The sequence below is a fragment of the Anomaloglossus baeobatrachus genome, unplaced genomic scaffold (genome assembly GCF_048569485.1).
Source record: "Anomaloglossus baeobatrachus isolate aAnoBae1 unplaced genomic scaffold, aAnoBae1.hap1 Scaffold_300, whole genome shotgun sequence".
Lineage (NCBI taxonomy): Eukaryota > Metazoa > Chordata > Amphibia > Anura > Aromobatidae > Anomaloglossus > Anomaloglossus baeobatrachus.
Window position 1 is genome coordinate 125960 of NW_027442431.1, and position 15404 is coordinate 141363.

Here is a 15404-nt window from a genome sequence, read left to right on the forward strand (position 1 = left end):
TAGCTGCGCCCACTTCCTGTATGGGAGTGGAATGCAGTGAGGGTAATGGAACGCACGCCTGCGCATTTGTGTTTAACGTCGCGCATGTGCAGAACGGAGAAAAGGCTGCGCTCACTTCCTAATGAAAGGGAGTGAGACGCATCTGGGAAGGGAAGGGAAAAGATTAGGGTTTGGGGATGATGAAAGGGCTTTCTACGGACAAGGATGGCAAAGGGTGGCAGTGACGGAAAGTCAGGCAGCCTGTCCTGTCCTGTCCTGTCCGTCCGTCTTTTTGTATCATGAATTGGAAAGACTGCAAGGGGGAGGGGAGGTGCTTGTGTCCAAAAGGAGGAGTTATTCAGATTCATTGCAGTGGGCGGCGGCTGCAAAAAGCACCATTCTTCTTGTTTTTGCTCTGCAAAACAGCCTTTTCAAGGGTTGGCTTGGGTGACAAAATGTCTTCTGTAGGCGTGGGTTTGTCTCCCTCTCCCTAAGATGTGTCCGGTATAGGCCAGGGTGCCACTCAAGGCCGTAACCAATTCGGGTTATAGCTTCTCGGCCTTTTGGCTAAGATCAAGTGTAGTTTCGGAGGACGCTACCTTGGTCGGTACTGGAAGGTGCCTGGGATTGCACGTCTGCCGGCCTTGAGGAAGTGTGTGCGCCTTCTGGTGACACATAGCCCTCTTGTGCCTGGACGGTTCCCAGGCAACGGGAGGCGATCACCTTTGTTATTTTGAAGTCCTACTGATAAACAGAAAAAAAAAAAATTAAATCTGTTCTTATCAGTTTAATATCTGATACGTCCCCTCTCTGGGGACCATATATTAAATGGATTTTTAGAACAAGGAGATGGAAAAAATCTTGCTCTGTCCACTCCACGCATTGACCTGGTATTGCAGTACCTCCAGGACCGGTGCACCCCTTCTTAACCCAGTTTCCAAAAGCAGAACTCAATTCACCTGATTCAAATGAGCCCCATTAGTGAATTGAAAGAAAGCAAAAACTTTATATGCACCTCAATTTGGCCAATTCACTTTTCACACTTTCACCCTTTTTTTTATCTTTCACACCTTTTACTTGCTTTATTGATGCAAAAAGCTGTGCCAAATAGCAAACTCATCTCCACTCAACTTGACCAACTCTGCTATGTCCCGTGCAGTATCTTATTCTCAGTCTTATCTAGATCATTTGCAATTGAATAGAATAGATCCCTTTTGGCTGCTTATGACTGTGTAAAATATGTAGTTTTACTGGGCTGGGATGAGAGAATCCATTGAAGCATGGTGTAGGGATTGTGGTTCCTGTGTGCTAAGAAGAGAGGCTGGCACCAGCCAGAAAGCCCCATTGCAGCCAATAATCACTTAATAACTTTTTCAACTTGTCATCATATGGGAGGCCTTCCATTCCTTGTAGTAGTCTAGTTGCCCACCTTTGAAATGACTCTAACTTCTGAATGTCCTTTTTAAAATGTGGAGCCCAAAACTGGTTCCCATATTCCAGATGTAGCCTTACAAGTGATTTATAGAGGTGTAACAATACGTTGGGATCACGGGATCTAATCTCCCTTTTTATACACCCTAAAATCTTGTCCCAAGCAGCATTCCATCAGCCTCTGGAAGGTTCCTGGCGCATTGCACAGCTCGAAGGGCATGCTTTTGAACTCGCAGAGACCCATAGGGGTGGCGAAGGCGGTCTTCTCCCGGTCTGCCTCAGCAACGGACACTTGCCAATAGTGACTAGTGAGATCAAGGGTAGAAAAATAATTTGCAGTTCTCAATGCAGCTAGCAATTCCTCAATACGGGGAGTGGTGCCGTCCTTCTTTTTTAACAGGATCAACAGAGCTGCCCAAAGGCTACAACTGTCACGGATAACCCCAGCCGCCTTCATGTTGCTCAACATGTCCTTGGTACACTGGCAATGTGAAGGTGGTATTGGCTTATAGCTCTCTTTGATGGGTGGGTGTGCACCTGTGGGGATGTGGTGTTGGACCCCTTTTATTCCCCCAAAATCTAGCGGGCTTCCCACCGGTAACCCGCTCCCCAGCTTGGATGGATGCTGAGGGAGCCCCTTTTGCCCGCAGGCTCTGGCCCTGGGAACTGTAGCCTTGGCGGTGACTGTGCTTCCCTCTACGGTGTGAGCTGTTGCCTTCAATCGGGTCTTGACTGCTGGGAAACCCTGGAGGTTCCTGTCGCTAACGGATTTGACCGGTTTTACGGCGACTCCTAGCCTGGTCGGGGTCCGTAGGCCCTGCCGGATGGTGCTGGCTTCTCTTCACTCCCCGATCTGGTACCGGCGGGCCACCGCCCATCCCCGGTCCGTACGGTTCACTCCAATCAGCCTCTCCTGCAGAAGGTCACCACCGTCTGCCAACCTTGCTGAGTGCCCGGGCCACACACCCGGACACGGTCAGTCTCCTCTCCTCTTCACTTCTCTAACTCCAAAACTGATCTCTAATCTGACTCCTTTTCCCGCCTCCAGGACTGTGAACTCCTCGGTGGGTGGGATCAACCGCCTGGCCCACCCCCTGGTGTGGACATCAGCCCCTGGAGGAAGGCAACTAGGATTTGTGTTTAGCTTCGGTGTGCCTAGCCGGAGTGTAGAGTGTGTTGGTGTAGTACCTGTGACGACCTGGCTTGTCCAGGGCGCCACATTCCCCTATAGCAAAATGCAGACCGTCCGCGGGCTGCCCGTCCATCACCGGTTTTATTTTCACAACTGAAAAAGAATAAAACGGTAAAACATGTAAAAGCATCATAAACATTTTACAACGGTACAGCTTCCGCTCTTCTCCCACCCAAACAACCTGGCCCTGATGCTGCCCCTAAGAAGCGGGCAGCACCCCTTGACCCCAGTCCAGCACCAAGTTGCCCGAGCGGGTTCTGTCTCTTTCAGGGGGCCCACGTCCAAGGGGACCCCTGAACCCCCGGAGGATCGCCACCGGTTACGGTAGTGGCGGGCCTAGGCCATCCCTTTCCTCCAGGCCCATCCTCCCAAATCAGCCTCTCCTGGTCGGTAAGCACCCTCTCCGGGTACCAATGCGGTCAACAGAAATAAGCCTGGAAAGCCTTAGCAGCGGTGCGGCCGGTTAAGTCCTTAACTGGGACAACCACCAGGAACCTCGAGTAGTGGTCTACGATGGTCAGAGCGTAGGTGTACCCACTTCGGCTGGGGGTGAGCTTTACATGGTCAAGGGCAACCAGCTCCAGCGGTTGGTGTGTAATGATCGGGTGTAGGGGTGCCTTCTGGCTGGCCTCGTCCTTCCTTCTCAATGCGCAAGGGCCACATTCTCGGCACCAGGCCTCCACAGATTCCCGCATTCCACTCCAATAGAACCGCTCTCTTAACAACATCTCTAGCTTCTTCCACCCGAAGTGCACTGCACCATCATGGTATGCTTGCAGGACGGTGGGCACGTTAGCCTGGGGAATCACCAGCTGGCGGATCTTCTCGTGAGTCTTTGGATTAATCAGCTCGCGATACAACTTCCCCTGGTGTAGGTATAGCCGGGTCCGTTCTTGCCACAGATGTTGGGCTTCGGCAGGGGCAGCAGGGTCTATCCCAGCAGAACCCTGTTCCACTAGAGTCTTGACCAGGCGGACAGCAGGTGCCTGGTCCTGAGCTTCCTGCCAGTCCTGTCGGGGCAGCGGATCCAGGTTCACCCGTTGTTGGTAGACGTGCACCTTCTCAGTGAATGGCCGGTGAAATGCAGGCAACTCGATCTCTTCGAGGTCATCATCCTCTGGCCCCTCTTCCGACAGGTGGGGCATCCGGGAGAGTGCATTGGCATTGACGTTGGTACGGCCGGCCCGGTACTTGATGGTGAAATCGTAGTTGGCTAACCTGGTCACCCACCGCTGCTCCAACGCGCCCAGCTTGGCCATATCTAGATGGGTCAGCAGGTTATTGTCTGTGTACGCGGTGAACTTGGCTGCTGCCAGGTAATGGCGGAACCGCTCGGTGATAGCCCACACCAGTGCCAAGAGCTCAAGCTTGAAGGAGATGTAGTTCTCAGGGTTCCTCTCAGTCGGTCGGAGTTTTCGGCTAGCATAAGCTATTACCTTTTCCCTTCTGTCTTGGACCTGGGATAGAACAGCCCCCAAGCCCACATTGCTGGCGTCGGTGTAGAGGATGAATGGGCGGCTGTAGTCAGGGTACGCTAGGATTTCCTCTCCGGTCAGGGCTGTTCTCAGCTGGCGGAAGGATTCCTCATGCTTTTCTTCCCACACCAATGGGGCTACTAGGGATCTACCACCCTTGGTCTGTCCTACGAGGAGGTCTTGCATGGGGGCAGCCATCTTTGTGTACCCCTTAATGAAGCGACGGTAATATCCCACCAGGCCCAGAAACTGCCTCACTTCCCTCACTGTGGTCGGTCTCGGCCAGTCTTGGATGGCGGTGATCTTCTCGGGGTTGGGGGCGACACCTTCCGCACCAACCACATGTCCTAGGTACTGCACTCTGGGTTTCAGCAGATGACACTTTGAGGGCTTCAACTTCATCCCATACTTGGCAAGGGACGCGAACACCTCGGCTAGGTGCTCCAGGTGGGCTTCATACGTCTGTGAGTACACAATCACATCATCCAAGTACAGCAAAACGGTCCCATAGGCAGTCTTCTCTCGGTCTTCCGGTGCCACGGCCACCTGCCAGTACCCGCTGGTGAGGTCAAGGGTGGAGAAGTAGTTAGCGGTTCTCAGCGAGGCCAGGGACTCTTTGATGCGGGGCAGAGGGTAAGCATCCTTATGCGTTATCTGGTTAATCTTCCGGTAATCCACACACATCCGCATGGTGCCATCCTTCTTCTTAACCAGCACCAACGGAGCGGCCCAGGGACTACAGCTGTCCCTAATAACCCCTGCCTCCTTCATGTTCCTCAATATGTCTTTGGCGCATTGGTAGTGCGCAGGGGGAATAGGCCTGTATCTCTCTTTAATAGGGGAGTGTGTACCGGTAGGGATGTGGTGTTGAACCCCTTTAATCTGCCCAAAATCTAGAGGGTGCTTGCTAAAAACCCGCTCATACTCCTGTACCACCCGGTATACCCCTTCCTTGTGGTGTATGGGGGTATCATCAGTGCCGACATGTAGCTCTCGATACCACTCGCCTAACTCCCCCAGGGATGAGTGGGAACCGGCAGCAGGCGGTGTGACCGGGGGAACGGCTTCATGGATCGTGTGGGGATCTAGAGTGAGCAATTTGGCAAGGGTAGCGTACCGGGTGGTGCATGAATGCACACATATTGGTTTTATAATCTTATTGTATTACTTTATATTCTTATTTCACTTGTGCATATCTCCACCATAATCCTGGCTAAGAAATATAGCTTTTTTTGGGGTACACAGGTAGTAAGGTCTTCTTTCTATTTCTTTAGGGGTGATATAGCCTGGTGGAACTCTAGACCTCTAACATTATATATGCACCCTTTTTCTTTATGGTTCTTGGACACCTTATAACATTCTTCCATACATATATATCTTTCTCATAAATTATAAATAATTAGGCATTTTTATATATTTTATTTACATTTTCATAAATAACTTTTTACAAAGCATGGGGGACATTCTCACATACATATAATTTTCATGTACGCATTCTGAAAATTTACGCATAAACCGTACACACTCCTTTTTGTAACAATTTCTATAACTCATTCGCTGAACTCTCATCCCGGATATTCATTCTTACACCGAATTTCCTGTTATAACACAACATTCATGATTTTTATTCAATTTATTTTTATTTTTTAGGTTTATTAGTAGTGATGAGCGAGTACTAAAAAGCTCGGGTGCTCGAAGCTCGGGCCGAGCCTCCCAAGATACTCGTGTACTCGGCCCGAGCACCGAGCCCAATGTTATCCTATGGGAGACCCGAGTATTTTTGTGAAATGACCACTGGCAGCATGTAGAAACCCTAAAAATGGCACAAAAGTCTCCGAAGAGTGCTCAAATGACATGGCAACAGCATGGGGAAGACCCCTTGAAGCATTTATCACTCAAAAGTCACAGCTTTGAATAATTTTGTCCGCGTTTTACGCCATTTTTACGGACTCACCAGAAAACCTTCCAAAATGACACCAAAATGATTTTTCATAGCGGAAATGTTAAGGGCACATACCCAATAGTGAGATAGAGCTAATGTATGTTACTTTTTGAGATCAATACATGAAAGATTTTACGTAAAACATTGTGTGGCACTCCGATGTCCCTGAGAAGAGACGTACATAAAGGCCTCTGAGTCTAATGTGCCCATTTTGAGGAACTGAGTCTTTGTAGTATTTTCCTTTGCCAGGGCAGTCCAAAATTGTGAGGTTCACCAATGCCCCTGCATACAGACGTGCATGATGGCCTGTAAACCTGAAGTGCCCATTGTAAGGAAGTGGGTCTATTGTAGTATAGCCCTTAGGCAGGGCAGCCAAAAATTGGGAGGCTCCACGTTGTCCCTGGATAGAGACGTGCATGAGGGCCTCAAAACATTAAGTGTCCAGTGTCAGGAAGTGGGTGTATTATAGTATAGCCCTTAGGCAGGGCAGCCAAAAATTGGGAGGCTCCACGTTGTCCCTGGATAGAGACGTGCATGAGGGCCTGTAAACCTGAAGTGCCCATTGGAAGGAAGTGGGTCTTTTGTAGTATAGCCCTTTGGCAGGGCAGCCAAAAATTGGGAGGCTCCACGTTGTCCCTGGATAGAGACGTGCATGAGGGCCTGTAAACCTGAAGTGCCCATTGGAAGGAAGTGGGTCTTTTGTAGTATAGCCCTTTGGCAGGGCAGCCAAAAATTGGGAGGCTCCACGTTGTCCCTGGATAGAGACATGCATGAGGGCCTCAAAACATTAAGTGTCCATTGTCAGGAAGTGGGTGTATTATAGTATAGCCCTTAGGCAGGGCAGCCAAAAATTGGGAGGCTCCACGTTGTCCCTGGATAGAGACGTGCATGAGGGCCTGTAAACCTGAAGTGCCCATTGGAAGGAAGTGGGTCTTTTGTAGTATAGCCCTTTGGCAGGGCAGCCAAAAATTGGGAGGCTCCACGTTGTCCCTGGATAGAGACGTGCATGAGGGCCTCAAAACATTAAGTGTCCATTGTCAGGAAGTGGGTGTATTATAGTATAGCCCTTTGGCAGGGCAGCCAAAAATTGGGAGGCTCCACGTTGTCCCTGGATAGAGACGTGCATGAGGGCCTCAAAACATTAAGTGTCCATTGTCAGGAAGTGGGTGTATTATAGTATAGCCCTTAGGCAGGGCAGCCAAAAATTGGGAGGCTCCACGTTGTCCCTGGATAGAGACGTGCATGAGGGCCTCAAAACATTAAGTGTCCATTGTCAGGAAGTGGGTCTTTTGTAGTATAGCCCTTTGGCAGGGCAGCCAAAAATTGGGAGGCTCCACGTTGTCCCTGGATAGAGATGTGCATGAGGGCCTCAAAACATTAAGTGTCCATTGTCAGGAAGTGGGTGTATTATAGTATAGCCCTTTGGCAGGGCAGCCAAAAATTGGGAGGCTCCACGTTGTCCCTGCATAGAGACGTGCATGAGGGCCTCAAAACATTGTTCCCATTGCAAAGGAGCGGGTCTCCTGTCGTTGTAATGTCCATTCTGCAAAGAATGGGCGAAAAAATTTACCACTGGGGGTATACCTGAAACAAAGGCCTAACTCTTGTAACGGTCATCATGGTGGCGCATGAGGAGAAGGAGGAGCAGTCCAGCGATTATCCAAAGTCCAGAAGTGTGTACCCATGGGTGACTGGAGGTACATGGCAAATTCCCGTTACAAACTTTAAATTCCGCTCTCATTTGCTGGTGGTGTGGTGAAGTCTGGCCCAATCCAACCCTTGTTCATCTTGATCAGAGTCAGCCTGTCAGCATTTTCAGTTGACAGGCGGGTGCGTTTATCTGTAATGATTCCACCTGCGGCACTAAAAACACGCTCTGACAAAACGCTAGCGGCAGGGCAGGCCAGGACTTCCAAGGCGTAGAGAGCCAATTCATGCCACGTGTCCACCTTGGATACCCAATAATTGTAAGGCACAGAGGAATGTCGGAGTACAGTTGTTCGATCTGCAAGGTACTCCTTGAGCATCTGGGCAAACTTAGGATTTCTTGTGGCACTACCCCGCACCTCAGGGGCTGTGGTACGTGAGGGGCTGAGAAAACTGTCCCACATCTTAAAGACTGTTCCCCTACCTCTGGCGGATTGGACTTGTGCCTCTCTCGGCTGTACGCCTTGGTTGTCCACTGATTCCTGACCTATGCCGCTAGCGTTTTGTGAGGGGAATGCTTTGCCTACTTCCGTGACTATGGCCTTCCGGAACTGCTGCATTTTGGTTGACCTCTCCGCCTCGGGAATAAGAGACATAAAGTTCTCCTTGTAGCGTGGGTCTAACAGTGTTACCAACCAGTAATGATTGTCGGCCAAGATGTTCTTAACGCGAGGGTCACGAGACAGGCAGCTTACCATAAAGTCAGCCATGTGCGCCAGACTCTTAACAGCCAGGACTTCAGTAGCCTGACCAACACGTTGACTGAACATGCTGTCCTCCTCCTCCTCCTCCTCCTCCTCATCTACCCTGTCCTCTGGCCAGCCACGCTGAACCGAGGATATGACTGGTGTGCATGTCATATCCTCAATTTGGCCGGAGATTTGCTCCATGTCTTCATCCTCCTCCTCGTCATAGTCCTCCACTGCACGTTGTGATGAGACGAGGCTGGGCTGTGTGTTATCACCCACACCCACTACTGTTTCTTGCTGCAACTCATCGCGCTCCGCCTGCAATGCATCATGTTTGGTTTTGAGCAGAGACCGTTTTAGAAGGCAGAGTAGCGGTATGGTGACGCTAATAATGGCGTCATCACCACTCACCATCTTGGTGGAGTCCTCAAAGTTTTGGAGGATGGTACATAGGTCGGACATCCATCTCCACTCCTCAGGTGTTATGTGTGGAGTTTGACCCATTTCCCGACGGCTTAGGTGATGCAGGTACTCAACAACTGCCCTCTTCTGCTCACATATCCTGACCAACATGTGCAGAGTTGAATTCCAACGCGTGGGGACATCACACACCAGTCTGTGAGCCGGAAGATGCAAACTGCGCTGAAAGCCGGCAAGGCCGGCTGAAGCAGTAGGTGACTTTCGAAAATGTGCAGACAGGCGGCGAACTTTTACCAGCAGATCAGACAGCTCTGGGTATGACTTTAGAAACCGCTGAACCACGAGGTTGAGCACATGGGCCACGCATGGAACATGTGTCAGCTGGCCTCGCCTCAAAGCCGCCACCAGGTTCCGGCCATTGTCACACACGACCTTTCCTGGCTTTAGGTTCAGAGGTGTGAGCCAGTGATCTGCCTGCTGTTTCAGAGCTGTCCACAGCTCTTCTGCATTGTGGGGTTTGTCACCTATGCAGATTAGCTTCAGCACAGCCTGTTGCCGCTTCGCCGAGGCAGTGCTGCAGTGCTTCCAGCTTGGGACTGGTGTGGAGGGTACAGTGGATGAGGATGCGCAGGAGGAGGAGGAGGCTGAAGAGCATGACATTCCGGAGCTGTAGAGTGTGGGTGAAACACTGACTGAGGTAGGGCCTGCAAACCTTGGTGTGGGAAGGACGTGTTCCATCCCTCGCTCAGACTGGGTCCCAGCTTCCACAATATTAACCCAGTGTGCCGTCAACGAGATGTAGCGGCCTTGCCCACAAGCACTTGTCCACGTGTCTGTGGTTAGGTGGACTTTGGGTGAAACAGCGTTGTTCAGGGCACGTGTGATGTTTTGTGACACGTGGTTATGCAACGCGGGGACGGCACACCGGGAGAAATAGTGGCGGCTGGGGACCGAGTAACGTGGGACAGCTGCCGCCATCAGGTCGCGGAATGCTTCTGTCTCCACCAGCCTAAAAGGCAACATTTCCAGCGCAAGCAGTCGCGAAATGTTAGCATTTAGAACTGTGGCATGTGGGGTGTTGGCAGTGTATTTGCGCCTGCGTTCAAAGGTTTGCTGAATGGATAACTGAACGCTGCACTGGGACAAGGACGTGCTTGATGATGGTGTTATTTCTGAGTAGGCAACTGCAGGTGCAGGACCGGAGGAGGCTTGTTCGCAGGCAGCATGGACAGGGGATTGGCTCGCATGCACAACCAGCGAAGACGTAGCAGTGACATTAGCAAGCACTGCTCCTCGACTCTGTTGTACTTCCCACAAAGTCGGGTGCTTGGCTGACATGTGCCTGATCATGCTGGTGGTGGTCAGGCTGCTAGTTTTGGTACCCCTGCTGATGCTGGCATGGCAGGTGTTGCAAATGACCTTTTTAGAATCATCTGGATCCAACTTAAAAAACTGCCAGACTCGGGAAGACCTAACATTTGTACAGGCACCTTGTGTCGTGTTGTTGTTCCGGGGAACGGTTGCCTGACTTCTGCCTGGAGCCACCACCCTGCTTCTTACTGCCTGTTGGGATGCTACGCCTCCCTCCCCGTGTGCACTGCTGTCCTCGCTCTGCATATCCTCCTGCCAGGTTGGGTCAGTTACTGGATCATCCACCACGTCGTCTTCCTCTTCCGCACCCTGCTCCTCCTCCTGACTTCCTGACAATTGTGTCTCATCATCGTCCACCCCTTGTTGAGACACGTTGCCAACTTCGTGAGAACGTGGCTGCTCAAATATTTGGCCATCTGTACATACGATCTCCTCATGACCCACTTCAACATGAGCTGGCGAGAGGCCAGAATGTGCGAATGGAAACGTGAACAGCTCTTCCGAGTGTCCAAGTGTGGGATCATTAATGTCCGAGGACGTGTACTCAGCCTTGTGGTAGGAAGGAGGATCAGGTTCTGAAATGTGCGGTGCAGTATCACGGCTACTGACACTTGACCGTGTGGAAGACAGAGTGTTTGTGGTGGTGCCAATCTGACTGGAAGCATTATCCGCTATCCAACTAACAACCTGTTGACACTGGTCTTGGTTCAAGAGCGGTGTACTGCTGCGGTCCCCAAGAATTTGGGACAGGACGTGCGAGCGACTAGATGTGGCCCTTTGTTGTGGCAAAATTAGAGCTTGCCCACGACCTCGGCCTCTGCCTGCACCACCATCACGTCCACTTCCTTGTTCCTTGCCAACGCCCTTGCGCATTTTGCAATGCTGTGCTGATGTGTATTCACTAGACTTGGGCGTTATATCAAAGTTTGTGCAAATTGTGCACCTGTACGCTGCCACCGACAGGCACACACGTGCGGTTTTTAAATGCAAGCACGGACGCACTAAGAACCTAACAGGTTTTAGGAGCAAAAATTAATGATGAGAACTCTGACACTATCAGCCACTGCTGACTGACGTGTATTATACACTACACTTGTGCGTTATATAATAGTTTGGTAAAAACGCACACAAGTGCACCTGTACGCTGCCACCGACAGGCACACACGTGCGGTTTTTAAATGCAAGCACGGACGCACTAAGAACCTAACACAGGTTTTAGGAGCAAAAATTAATGACGAGAACTCTGACACTATCAGCCACTGCTGACTGACGTGTATTATACACTACACTTGTGCGTTATATAATAGTTTGGTAAAAACGCACACAAGTGCACCTGTACGCTGCCACCGACAGGCACACACGTGCGGTTTTTAAATGCAAGCACGGACGCACTAAGAACCTAACACAGGTTTTAGGAGCAAAAATTAATGACGAGAACTCTGACACTATCAGCCACTGCTGACTGACGTGTATTATACACTACACTTGTGCGTTATATAATAGTTTGGTAAAAACGCACACAAGTGCACCTGTACGCTGCCACCGACAGGCACACACGTGCGGTTTTTAAATGCAAGCACGGACGCACTAAGAACCTAACACAGGTTTTAGGAGCAAAAATTAATGACGAGAACTCTGACACTATCAGCCACTGCTGACTGACGTGTATTATACACTACACTTGTGCGTTATATAATAGTTTGGTAAAAACGCACACAAGTGCACCTGTACGCTGCCACCGACAGGCACACACGTGCGGTTTTTAAATGCAAGCACGGACGCACTAAGAACCTAACACAGGTTTTAGGAGCAAAAATTAATGACGAGAACTCTGACACTATCAGCCACTGCTGACTGACGTGTATTATACACTACACTTGTGCGTTATATAATAGTTTGGTAAAAACGCACACAAGTGCACCTGTACGCTGCCACCGACAGGCACACACGTGCGGTTTTTAAATGCAAGCACGGACGCACTAAGAACCTAACACAGGTTTTAGGAGCAAAAATTAATGACGAGAACTCTGACACTATCAGCCACTGCTGACTGACGTGTATTATACACTACACTTGTGCGTTATATAATAGTTTGGTAAAAACGCACACAAGTGCACCTGTACGCTGCCACCGACAGGCACACACGTGCGGTTTTTAAATGCAAGCACGGACGCACTAAGAACCTAACACAGGTTTTAGGAGCAAAAATTAATGACGAGAACTCTGACACTATCAGCCACTGCTGACTGACGTGTATTATACACTACACTTGTGCTTTATATAAGAGTTTGGTAAAAACGCACACAGGTGCACCTGTACGCTGCCACCGACAGGCACACACGTGCGGTTTTTAAATGCACGCACGGACGCACTAAGAACCTAACAGCCGCAGCCCCTAGTAGAAGAGCAATAACGTATAGGAGGAAAATCGGGTGCGTGCCGCGCTGTCACCAAAGGAAACTGATGTTAATTATTTCATCTCTTTATTCTTTTTTCCGGTCAATGTGTTTCAGAGATCACTGTCTCCTTCATCAGGGCAAAAAAAGAACAGTATGCAATCAAAGGAGGAAGAACCTCTATATATACACATATGGAGCTACGTCAGAGGACTGACTGCTGTATTTCAAATACTGCCGGGATGGTCAACTGTTACAATACCGGCCATAAAAGTTCTCAAGTGATATATTGAGAAACATTTATAAAATCACTGGGGTATAGTGTTTCAAATTTCATCAGCTTTTTGAGACAAAAATCAGAAAAAGAAGAAGAAGAAGGACAAAATGAAAAAAAGAAAAAAAAGAAGAAAAAAAAAACAAAAAGGGAGCATTGAGCTCCAGACCCTGTATTGAGTCTTAGAAGTGTAGTGACAAGTGCATCTGTCCACAACCCTGTAAGGGTGAACGGGATGACGGACAAGAAAAATTATGTTCGTGGCAAAAAATGGTGGTGTTGCTATATAAAATTGCATTAAGAATAAAGAAAGGAAAAATTTCTTTATAAAAGTAGTGAAGAAAAAAGTGGAAAAAAGGGGAGTGTAAGCCATTTTACTAATAAATAGTGATGAGCGAGCATGCTTGTTACTACTCGGTACTCGCACGAGTATCACTGTACTCGGTCTACTCGACGGGGACCGAGTAATCTCGCGATACTCGTGCTGTACTCGTGGTCTTCATCCCTGCATGTTGGCGCTCTTTTGAGAGCCAGCCCTCATGCAGGGATTGGCTGGCAGACCACTGCAATGCCAGCCCTGTTAGTTGTGGAATTGCAGTGATTGGCCGGCCTGCACAGCGTGACCGAGCCTTTATACCGGCGGGCGCACAGCTATCCAGACAGTCAGTGCAGGGAAAGGGTCGCTGCTTCAGGGAAAGGTTTGCGGCCCTTTATAGCTATTTCCGTAGCAGGGCTGCAAACAGTGTGACCAAAAGTCCTTCTCAGGACTATTCTAGTTGTATACAGGCAGGCAGGGTATAGCCAGGTCGGAGTACAGTAGCAGAGTCCTTCTCAGGACTATTGTTGCTGTATACAGGCAGGGTATAGCCAGGTTGGAATACAGGCTAGAGACCAAAAGAGTCCTTGTCAGGACTATTGTAGCAGTATACAGGCAGGCAGGCAGGCAGGCAGGGTATATAGCCATTCCTAGTGGTGACCGTATACCAGCCTTCATCATATCTGGGGCTGGTGTACACAGTCTAAAACAGTCCTGATAGTGTCAGACTTCTCAGCAATTGTCGCTCCTAAAACCTGTTAGGTTCTTAGTGCGTCCGTGCTTGCATTTAAAAACCGCACGTGTGTGCCTGTCGGTGGCAGCGTACAGGTGCACTTGTGTGCGTTTTTACCAAACTATTATATAACGCACAAGTGTAGTGTATAATACACGTCAGTCAGCAGTGGCTGATAGTGTCAGAGTTCTCGTCATTAATTTTTGCTCCTAAAACCTGTGTTAGGTTCTTAGTGCGTCCGTGCTTGCATTTAAAAACCGCACGTGTGTGCCTGTCGGTGGCAGCGTACAGGTGCACTTGTGTGCGTTTTTACCAAACTATTATATAACGCACAAGTGTAGTGTATAATACACGTCAGTCAGCAGTGGCTGATAGTGTCAGAGTTCTCGTCATTAATTTTTGCTCCTAAAACCTGTGTTAGGTTCTTAGTGCGTCCGTGCTTGCATTTAAAAACCGCACGTGTGTGCCTGTCGGTGGCAGCGTACAGGTGCACTTGTGTGTGTTTTTACCAAACTATTATATAACGCACAAGTGTAGTGTATAATACACGTCAGTCAGCAGTGGCTGATAGTGTCAGAGTTCTCGTCATTAATTTTTGCTCCTAAAACCTGTGTTAGGTTCTTAGTGCGTCCGTGCTTGCATTTAAAAACCGCACGTGTGTGCCTGTCGGTGGCAGCGTACAGGTGCACTTGTGTGCGTTTTTACCAAACTATTATATAACGCACAAGTGTAGTGTATAATACACGTCAGTCAGCAGTGGCTGATAGTGTCAGAGTTCTCGTCATTAATTTTTGCTCCTAAAACCTGTTAGGTTCTTAGTGCGTCCGTGCTTGCATTTAAAAACCGCACGTGTGTGCCTGTCGGTGGCAGCGTACAGGTGCACTTGTGTGCGTTTTTACCAAACTATTATATAACGCACAAGTGTAGTGTATAATACACGTCAGTCAGCAGTGGCTGATAGTGTCAGAGTTCTCATCATTAATTTTTGCTCCTAAAACCTGTTAGGTTCTTAGTGCGTCCGTGCTTGCATTTAAAAACCGCACGTGTGTGCCTGTCGGTGGCAGCGTACAGGTGCACAATTTGCACAAACTTTGATATAACGCCCAAGTCTAGTGAATACACGTCAGCACAGCATTGCAAAATGCGCAAGGGCGTTGGCAAGGAACAAGGAAGTGGACGTGATGGTGGTGCAGGCAGAGGCCGAGGTCGTGGGCAAGCTCTAATTTTGCCACAACAAAGGGCCACATCTAGTCGCTCGCACGTCCTGTCCCAAATTCTTGGGGACCGCAGCAGTACACCGCTCTTGAACCAAGACCAGTGTCAACAGGTTGTTAGTTGGATAGCGGATAATGCTTCCAGTCAGATTGGCACCACCACAAACACTCTGTCTTCCACACGGTCAAGTGTCAGTAGCCGTGATACTGCACCGCACATTTCAGAACCTGATCCTCCTTCCTACCACAAGGCTGAGTACACGTC

At 49.5% G+C, this 15404-nt stretch overlaps 1 pseudogene; it reads left to right on the forward strand.

The window, feature by feature from the left end:
* The first annotated feature begins 697 nt into the window (after positions 1-697).
* LOC142268371 (U2 spliceosomal RNA) lies at positions 698-903 on the forward strand (annotated as a pseudogene).
* The last annotated feature ends 14501 nt before the right edge of the window (positions 904-15404 follow it).